This window comes from Dasypus novemcinctus, chromosome 1 (assembly GCF_030445035.2).
Source record: "Dasypus novemcinctus isolate mDasNov1 chromosome 1, mDasNov1.1.hap2, whole genome shotgun sequence".
In the NCBI taxonomy this organism is placed as follows: domain Eukaryota; kingdom Metazoa; phylum Chordata; class Mammalia; order Cingulata; family Dasypodidae; genus Dasypus; species Dasypus novemcinctus.
The window spans coordinates 99,623,393-99,634,436 of record NC_080673.1 but is presented as its reverse complement, the minus strand read 5'-3'; the positions used below and the strand labels follow the sequence as shown (position 1 = coordinate 99,634,436).

The 11,044-nt window shown below is 39.2% G+C and overlaps 1 pseudogene; it reads right to left on the bottom strand.

Annotated features, from left to right (window-relative positions):
- Positions 1-202: 202 nt before the first annotated feature.
- LOC101431721 (splicing factor 3B subunit 4-like) lies at positions 203-5,316 on the bottom strand (annotated as a pseudogene).
- Between the last annotated feature and the right edge of the window lie 5,728 nt (positions 5,317-11,044).

Below are 11,044 nucleotides of genomic sequence, written 5' to 3'. Positions count from 1 at the left end.
TTCTCTGTGCATCTGCAGAACACATGGGACCAATATAGGAAGAAAAAAAAAGCACCTTCTATGGAAAAAAATTACACTTAAAAAAAAAAAAAAGGACCTGAGAAGGATTTGGTGCCTTAGCCCCAGGGAGCAATGGCACCTCTTATTGGTCCAAGGAATTGAAAAGATATTGGGAGTATAAAACAGGAAGAAGCAAGAGAATTTACTGAGGAAAAGGGCTCTGAAGTGGGCCACAAGGGGGAACTGGAAGCTGGGGAGTGGGTCTGGGTAGAGAGAGGGGCCCCCACTGGTAACCATATGGTGGAAGCCATGGAGGGCCAGTGTATCCATGAGGGGACATCGGTGGAGGAGGCCCACACATACCATTTGGGGGCATGGGACCTGGGTGACTCATGGGAGATTCAAATGGAGGCCCGTGGGGGGGGGCATGCCCATTGGCGGGGGTCCAGCATGAGGCATTCCAGGTGGTGGTGAGAGTGGTGGTTGTCCCCCAGAGCCTGGGGGCCCAGCATGACTGTATCCTAAGCCATGGGGGTCATGGTGGTCCAGCTGCATCTGAAACATCCCTGGGTGGGGCATCCCACCTGGTGGGAATGGATGGGGATGTGAGTGTCCATGTCCAGGATGCCCAACCCCTGGTGTTCCTGCTGATGGGGAGCCATGTCCTCCGGCTCCCGGAGGCATAGGTGGTGGGGGCATGGCTGGGGGTATCCCAGGTGGAAGGGCTCCAGGAGGTAGTATGGGGGTGGGAAGGTGTCAGGAGGAGGCATGCCTGGTGGAGGAAGTCAGACCCCAATGATGATACCACAGGATTGGGGGCAGAGGGTGGAGGGGGATGCATTTGCAAAGAGCTGGTGAGGGCAGCTTGGAGAGTGGGTTCTGGGCTGCCAGAAGTCGTTCAGCTGCTGAGCCATGGCGCTCACCCTTAGAGTCCTTCTTGAAGGCATAGGACACAATGATACGGTGGTTACAGAGGTACTGCCCATTCATGGTCTCAGTTACTGCATCCAAAACGTCAAATGAGGCAAAATTAATAAAGGCATAACCCTTGAAGTTGCCTGTGTCAGGGTCCTGCATAATATTGGGGGTTTGTAAAATAACCCCAAAGGTGCTGAAAGTATCATAAAGCATCTTCTCATCAATCTCTGGGTCCGGGTTCCCAATGAAAATGTTGGCCCCAACATCCAGATTTTTGTTGTGAACTAATGCCTTGTTCACCTGAATTGGCTTCCCATAAAGTCTGATCATGTTCATGATCTTAATGGCATAGTCAGCATCTTCCTCACTCAAGAATTCCACAAAACCATAGCCTTGGTGCTGACCAGTGATTCTATCTTTTGGCATATGGGTGTTGACCACTGGCCCTGCCTGGAGAAACAGCTCCCATAGCAATGGTTCGCTAACCATCTCATCCAGGCCTCCCACGTATACAGTGGCATCTGGAGGTAGGGCATAGAAGGTTAGGACAGGAGTGAGAATATGACAGAAAAGGAGGTGACAGGAACATAAGATGGAATCCAGGTAGGGGAGTTGGGGATGGGGGTGGGGGATAGGAGGAAAAGAAAAAGAAAAATCACTTTGGATTAAGTCCTTAAACCTCCCTCTTCACTTCCCAATCATCTGCCCTGGCAGAACTCCTGCTGGGCCCCCTGGGGGCTTCCCCACCCTGCTGGGTCAATTCTTGGCTCGTCCCCTCCAGTCACCCTGGTTCTGCTCAGAGCCTATATTTTTAATGTAACATTTTGTACGATCTAGTATCTTCAAAATAATTTTAAAAATCTATTATTAAAAAAAGAGTTCAATTAAAAAAACTCTTTAATCAGTTTAAAATTTTATCGGTGGGTGGAATGTTTTGTTTGTATACAAAAATAGGCAAAACAATAGTTTAAGAATCAGGATAGGGGTTTCTCATGATGAGAGTAGTGATTCAAAGGGAACACAGGTTATGCTTCTGTGATTTTAGTAATGTCTTTCTGATTTGGGTGCTGGTTACACAGCTGTATATGATTGAGTTGTACAGTTATGAATTGTGTAGTTCTATTCTTATATATTACATTTTATCACAAATATTTAAAATATATGCAAATTTCAATATATAGAAAAAATATAATTACTAAGTCAGGTTAATTTCAAGATTGGCCAGAATGGTTAAATAATAGGATCTGCATTGATATAATACACTACGTTAATAGTCTAAAGAGAATAATGATTCTTGATAAACTCAGAAAAGTAAAACTGAAGAAATTTCTTTAACATGATAAAGACAAAATCCATAACAGAACAAATTAATTTGACTACAAAAACTGGAAAATTCTTTTCATAACAAACAGTTTAATTTAGAAGGTGAATAATACATTGCTAAAAATATTTGCTGCTTTAATATCAGACAATGGATCAATATCCTTATGATAAATGTACCTTTTACAAATCAAAAACATAAAGGTGGTGTACCTAAGCAATTCATAACAGGAACAAAATTCAATAACTTTTTCAAAGGTCTATTAATCATTTATATTTTTTATATTTATATTTTACATTGATTTGATCAAATGATCAAAGATTATAAATTGAGCCTATTAAAATTTATTTTGTGTGAATACCATTTTTATGCACTTTCCTTGGGCATGTAAATTGGTATAAACTTTTGGAAGGTAATATATGTATCAAAAATATAAATGCAGATTTATTTATGAATTAGCAGTTCTATGAATGAAGACAAAAAAAATAATCACTAAAGTGTAAGCAAGTCTATCTATTGCTTTGCTATATTATCTTTTTTTTTAAAATTTTATTTATTTCTCTCCCCTTATTCTCCCCCACCCCCCACTGTTGTGTCTGCTCTCTGTGTCCATTTGCTGTGTGTTCTTCTGTGTCTGCTTGCATTCTTGTCAGGTGGCACCATGAATCTGTGTCTCTTTTTTGGTTAGGTCATCTTGCTACATCAGCTGTCTGTGTGTGTGTTGCCACTTCTGGGCAGAGTGTGCTTTTTTCACACTGGGCGGCTCTCCTTGCAGAGCACACTCCTTGCGCGTGGGGCACCCTACACAGGGGACACCCCTGCATGGCATGGCACTCCTTGCGCGTGGCAGCAATGCTCACCACACTGGCCAGGAGGCCCTGGATACCGAATCCTGGACCTCCTATATTGTATGCAGCCACTTTATCAGTTGAGTCACATCCACTTTCCTATTATATTATCTTTATAATAACAAATGTTCAGATTCCATCTCTTAAATTCAACAATATAGGATTGACTAATTTAGTCACACTAGAACCATACATTGGGATACTAGCTAGCCATCCAGATTGCATTGTTGAAGAACAGTTAATGACATGAAGTAAATTTCTTTTATATTAAGTGGAAGTGCATGCTAGAAATTATAGATAGAGATGCACATATAAAAATATTACCTATAATTTCTAGATTTCCCAAAATGGATACGTATTTTCATTTATAATGAAAGAAAATGCAAAAATATTGAATGCATGTTGTTAGTTACTATTTTTACATTTGTACAAAGATATAAGGAGTGAAATATATTGCCATGCCCAGTATCCTCCTTGACCTAAAAGTGCACCTTAGTTTCCCTTCATTGTCTCAATGAAGCAGTGCTAAATTTATTTTTGCATATGAATAGCTACTGATTGGCCTGGAAATGCACATGATATGAAAGCCATCAACATAGGCTTGTGGGAATCCATAATGTCATGGTACAAAGGGTTTTTTCTAATGTAGACAATGGTAATTAGGTAAACCAATTATTTAGTTTCTCTGTGGAAACTATGTGAAATGTGAAGAGTTAATGGTAATTTTGGGGGCAGGGTTTGGAGGAAAAGATCTTACACATAACAGGAAGCAGAGTGGCCAAGAAATAAAGATTACATGAGAAGGAGAGAGGGAGGGCAAAATGTGGAGAGAGACAGAAAGACATAGAGAGAAGAAAGGCTTCAAGCTCTTCTCCAGAGATGACTTGTCCTGACAGATGGCCAATTCTGATTTTCCTATATCCTCAAGGTGGCCGAGTAAAATCTTCCATATTTGCAGTTAGAGAGATGCCATGCAACCATCTTCATTTAGGAGGAAGAATACTGATTGATAGAGGCAGTGCTTTTGATACTTAAATTTTCATCGTTGTCTTAATGTAGTCACGTATTACTGAGAGCTACTAAAGTGCATAATATCAGAGGAGATTTTCTTTCAGACCTCCTTGCTTTCTATTATGTGGGTGTCACATCTAAATAGCTCATTAAAGTAGAAGTCACATTTTTAAAGGGTAGAAAATAAGGAAATTGGAAGCTTATACAATTTCCTTATTCTGTACTATTTTTTTATCCCTCTTCAAGAACAAGCTAAGATTAGAAGCAACCCTAACAAAACACACACTGACCTTTTAAAATATATTGCAATAATAAATAATATATTGCAAAATAAATAATGGCTTGTATCTGTCATTGCAATGTCATTCAGGACAATACCTAAGTCTTGAAAATGTCCCCATATTACACCTGTTTTTCCCTCTCCTTCCCCTCAGAACCCCCAGTGCCCACTGCCTCCACAACAATGATAAAACTTCTTCCATAGCTAAAATCACAATAAGTCAAAACTAGAATACCAGTAAGTCTGCTCTAGTTCATTGTTCATTCCCCAATCCTGAGAGGATTCTGGGAAGGTGATGTGCACTCCACCTCTAATTGAGAGGGGGTTTAGGTCTCATGAGGCAGATGAATGGGATTATCTTGCTTGCAGTTGTAGACTCTTTGTTCCTTGGGCTGGTTGCTATTCATCATCATCTCCTTGTGAGTTGTCCTGGGTGAGTCCAATAAACTGTAGAGTAAGTGTTGCAACTGTTGAGATTCACGGTCTAGCTGGCACACGGACAGCCCAAAGATTTAAATGTTTTGCACATATACCTACCAACTCTAACTCTAACTATAGGTTCAACTAGAAGGAGCAGAAGAGCCATGGGTAAGGAAACCATATCTGTGTCCAACTATGTCACTCTGGGGAGAAAATTTCCCAAGTAGGGCCCACTGTCAGGGCACCAAACTTCTGAGTTCTCTGTTCTGCCTATAGTGTCTGGATGTCTCTGTTACTTGAGGCTATATTTACCTTGGCAGTCAGTGAGATACTGCTGAGATATGCATTAGCATAACCTCTGGAAAGACCTCCTGACTCACTTTGCAGCCTCTTAGCCATATAAACTCATTTGTCTTTACCCTTTCCCCCTTTTGGTCAACGTCTCTTTCCAGTCGCATCATTAATTGGTCCTTGATAGGAATCCTTTGGTGCCAGGGAAACTCATCACTAGGAGTCATGTCCCACACTGGGGAGAAGGTAATGCATTTATATGCTGAATTTGGCTTAGAGAAAGGCCACATTTGACCAACAGGGAGTTCTCAAGAGGTAACTCTTAGGAACCGTATAATACTAGGCTAAGTTTCAATTTCAAAAGTAAAGGTTCATAAATACAGTCATCAATAGCAAGGGCCTGTCAATAGTCCTTCCTCCCTCACAAGTCACTGCCCTGCACTCAGAGGTTTCTTGCTCTCCTCTTAGAGAATGTGGCAGAGCTCCCCAGGATGGGAATTCGATATTCTTTTGGTTAGAGTGTGACTCTCCACCCACCATGAGAATGTGCCATGAACACTTAAACACGTTTATATACCTCATAGGTATGCTCCAGGTGAACCACCTCCCATGCATTCCCATCACTGACACCCCACACCAATGATCTCCTGCCACAGTTAAAACCCTTCTGGAAACACAGCATTTAAAAGCATGAAAATAAAAAGTAAAAAAATGTAATTCAACTCCTTTCAATCCACAGACTGACAAAAGTGTATTGACATGAAAAGGTGAGTCATACAACAAAAAGTATCAATTAACTTGCATAAATTTGTACAACAGATTAAACTATGCCTAAATGGAGCTGCTGACTCAAAGATTTTGGGAAGAAATGTCTTTTGGCAACCATGTAGGTGAGGGTAAAAAATATTTTCAAAGCTAAGCAAACATTGTGGGTGGACCATCTACATGATGAAAATATTGAAATCAGTAGTCACTGTCTACTGTGCCAATTGTAGAAGCTGGTGGGGGGAAATGTTGCTCTGGTAAGGTGGCAGGGACTCTGGAAATGAAACCCAGGAAGGAAGCCCAGAATATACCCTATTTCTGAGAAATGCTTTTTCTGGTAGTAGCTAAGCCAGAAGTTTTTCTCTTTCTACTAAAGGCTTGAATGGTCTAAAACAAATTGCTGTACATAAGATACAGAGCATTCGTGGTAAGTAAATATGTATAGTTTGCATTGATAGAACATCAGCCTTCCATGCAAATGAGGCAACTTCTGGGATATGAACTATAAAATATAGTTCAGTATAAACTAATCTCTTTGAAGTCTGGACTTTAAGCAAATAGAGTATCAATTTTGGTAGGAGAGAATGACCATTTTCCAGACTCACGTGTAATGTTGCCTAGTTCAAGACATACAGGACAGGGATGATGCACAAAGGGTTGGCACAAAGAATAGCTCCGGCAAAAAGGGAGAGTCTGTAGTCTTATCATATTTAATCTTCATAACAAATCTTTGAATTAGGTATTATTATTCCCATAATTCTCAGATCAGAAAACTGAGATGTAAAAGATTAAAATACTTATTTGAAGTTTAATGGCTAGTACCATTTTCTTTCCCACGGCTGAATTCCACTTGGCTAATTCCAGCTAAGCATTTCTTTACTTCTTCAGTGAGGAGGGATTGTATTTACCAATACAACTACTGTTCAATAACAGCCATAAATAATACAATGGTACAATGATGCACTGTGAAAAAGCATGAAAATAAAAAGTAAATAAAGTTTTCTTTGCAAGCAAGAAACTGGCTCTGATTGACTTGAGGAATACATAGAATCTATAGGCAGGATATCCAGGTTTGTCCAGAATGGGTGGATAGGTTAAAGAAATCAGGAGAACAATTAGGCCTGCTCTGGGGACTTCAGCAGTAGAGGCTTATACATTTCTCATTAGACCGTCAGTCACTTGTATTTCCATTCAAACTTCCATATTTTCTAGTGGGAGATTCTTAATCCCTTCAGACATTTTCCATGAAGGTCAGGCAGGTTATAATATATGTCAGAAGTGGCATTAGCAACACGGATATGGTTCCTGCAGGGATAATTGTTGCTTATATATATATATAAAAGCACATAGTAGCCTGGTTGTACTTCGCTTTAACACTTTTTTTGGCTTTTTAAAAACCTTGCATTTACCACTTTCAAAATTGTTAAGGAGAGGTGTCTAAACTAGAAGAACTAACGTATTTTGCAGTAAATATTTTTCTGCCTGAAAACATTGTCCCTAGACAGTGGACCTGAATCTTGAAACTGATCAAACTGAATAGGGGTCTTATACTTACCAATTACCTATACAAAGTGCTATACAGAGCCATTGATTCCTTTGTATTTATTCATCAGTTTCATCCCATAAAAAGAGCATGTGTGCCTAGTCCAAGAGAAAATGTAGTGAGCAATACTAATGTTTCTGACCAAATGGGGCTGGATTTTTCAGGAAAAAGCTTTTGGCATATTAACAACCACAAAGACTTTGTTATATTTCCATTTTTTAAAATATTTTAGAATTATAGCATAGACATAAATTTACTTGCTTTCTCAGATCTCCCACTTAAGTGCCTCTTCTAATTTCTCTAGAAAACAGCTTGTCATGCTTTCTTGAAAAGGAGTGTGTAGCATAATTGACATTGAGAAGATCAATTTTTTTCTTTTTCTACTACACATACTGGGATGGACCATATTTACCAATTTCACCATCTTTTATCATTCTGATTGCTCCTTCTTGTAACTTCTTGTAGAAGCGATTGGTGCAAAAAAAATACATCCATAGAAAATAATGTGAATTTTCCCCAAACACAAATTACTTGAAGATAGAAAGAAGTGAGAGTTCATTAGCTTTTTTGGGTTAAGTGGAGAAGTGGAATCCTGTGGAGGGAATAATTTTCCTTCCTCACCTTCAAGGGTTTATTGCTTTGTTTATCTGAGCTCTGAGAGGAGAAAAAATTAGTAGTGAATTTCACTTCATCTAAATAGTCTGTGCTGATCCTAAAAGTGACCCTCAAAGAGAAGTAAGCAAAAGATATTTTGTATCAATTTTGATGTAATTAACCTGAAGACAAATAGTTACGTGCCCCAGAATCTTCCACCCAGCATGCCAAGTGAATGCTTAGAACTTGAAGCATGTAGGCTGTTTCTTCCTACTTGCAATACTGGAAAATTGCAAAATGGCAAGATGCTAATCACAGAGCAACAGCCCTCTGAGATAGCAGTATTCTTGAGGCTCAATTTTAGTTTCTAGTAAGTGTTTCTGATGCTACAATTCTGATGACTTCTGAGTTAGCTGCTAGTAAAAAATAAGTACCAGTGAAGGCAAACTTTAATGAATGCGATTGATTCCTGAGAGCTCCGTGGGTTGTGTGTATGTCTGCATATGAGGGATATATGCATATAAGGGTGGACATGCAAAAGTCCTTTAGCCCAGTTTTATAGTTGTCATATGTGGGAGTTTCCAGAATCTTAAAAGGCAGCAAAAGCATCCTATATGTAAACTGCATTTTAAGTAAGTGAAGACTTACATCATCCACAAGGGATATGGAAGAAAATTTCTTCAATATTCTATCTCAGTTGAAATTTCAAATTATCCAGAAGCTCAGGGAACATCCCATGTGATACACTCTTACCAAGAAGGCTGGCCCTTGATTGGGACCTCGTATTTTTTGAATGTAATTCGTAAAAATAAATAATTTTGATTAAAAAAATATATATATTAAAAAAAAAAAAAAAAAAAAAAGAAGGCTGGCCCTGGATTCTATCTTTCTTCCACAGACAACATTCCAAGAAGGAGTTTTGCTCCTGCAAATGGTTCACCGTCCTGCCTCACTGGGGGATAACAGACAGTGCCTTTAAAATGTGTACTTCTTTCATGCTTCCAAATAGATGGGATCTATGATCTAGGCCCAGGGTATAAAAATAGTTTATTTATCATATATTTTTATACAATCCATACACAATGGATTTTCTGCCAAGGCGGAGGGAAGCACAAATATTCATATTCTCAGAAGAATGTCTTCACAGAAATGGACTCTGTCTATTGGTACCTATGGCAGTTTGAGATTATTTATGCATTTCAAAAAGAGAGATTGTGTTTGTAAACTGGTTTGTTCCTCTAGGTGTGATAACCTTTGATTGTGTTAGATTCAGCTGAGAAGTCTGCTTAAATTATGTTAAGACTAGGGCTTTGATTCAACCATGTCTGTAGAGTGTGACAGCATTGAGTCCCAGCCCCCTTGGTGGGTTGATAAAACAGACTCTAACATGGAAGTAGATTCACAGAAAAAGATACAGCAGAGGAGAGAACTTGGTTTTGATGTCGAGCCCTGGGAAGAGATGAGACATTCACTTGATAGTTTGCAGCTGACCTTGTAAAGAGAACAGAGCAGCTGAGAAACCCTGAGAGAGGAGCCTTATGCCAGCCTACAGCTGAGATCAGAAGTTGGCCCATGGAGCCCTAAAAGGAAGGAGGAAAGCTGAACCTTTGCAGATATAAGCAGCCATCTTGCTTGAATACATGTCAACAAACATTTGGTGAGAAACCATCTCTTTGGTACCTTGAGTTGGACTCTTTAGGGCCTTGTAACTGTTTCTACCCCAAACAAATAGCCTTTATAAAAGCCAACAGATTTCTGGTACTTTGCATCAGCACCTCTTTGGCTAATACAGTGCCCTATAGGATGGCTTGCAGAATTAGAGGACCTGTCTAAATCGACTATCACTTAGTCACTCTAATGCAGGGAAGGAGTTATATAAATTAAAACAAACACAAGTCATTGCTATGAAGACACCAACAATATAAGTAATTGTTAAAGAGTTCAAGCTCAGGCATCTTAGGAAATCTGGGATGCCACCTACTAGCTAGCTGTGTGAACTTAGGCAATCAATTTAACCTCTGTTTCTTAGTGTTTCCATATGTACAGATGATATCATCTATTGCATAGTTTTATTGTTTGTGAGGATAAAATAAAGCAGACACTATGTCTAGCATGCAATAATCAGATAATTTTAGTTAGATTATTATTATTGCTATTGTTACCAACATGACTATGTTAAAATTAGGATTGAATTTAATATTTCATTATATTGGTCACCATTTTTATACCTGACAAATGTGGTTGCTGGGTGCATTACCCAACACTGATGTTCTTCCCTCTCTAAGTGATTTGCCTAGTCACATCACTATTTATTCAACTACTGCATAAATTCTGGTCTGATTTCAATTGAGCATATAATTAGAATGTTGTCTAAATTATCTTATGGATCTACTGATTTCTATTTTTAAAAGCCTTAGATCTTATGAATCTATCGATTTCTATTTTTCATTGTTTGGAGGATAAAAATCTGTATAAAACATTGAGCTGTTATTTCATATTATTATTATAACTATATATCTTTACCTATATATTTCCTTTCATGTTAGCCCTTTGCAAAACGTCAGGGAAGCAGATGTGGCTCAAGCGATTGGGCTCCCGTCTTCCATATGGAGGGTCCCAGGTTCCATTCCTGGAGTCTTCTGGTGAAAACAAGCTGGTGTGGGGTGGAGAGCTGACTGACCCACTCTGTGCAGAGAGCTGGCACAACAAGATGACATAACAAAAAGAGACATAGAGGAGAGACAGTGAGAGACAAAAACCTGAGAGCTGAGGTGGCTTGGGTGATTGAGTGACTCTCTCCTATGTCAGTTCCCAGTACCTTGTGAAGAGAAGATGAGAAGACAAGCTGACACAGAAAAATGTGCAGCAAATGGACACAGAGAGCACAGTGAGCACAAGCAGTGGTGGGGAGAGGTATAAATAAAATAAATCTTTAAAAAAAACTCAAAACTTTAGGTCATTGTGTATTGCAACTTTTGTGAAATTAAGAGGATAGATTGTCATCCATATAGGTAAAATAAGTACGGGGTGGTGGTGATGGTATTAACGGTAGG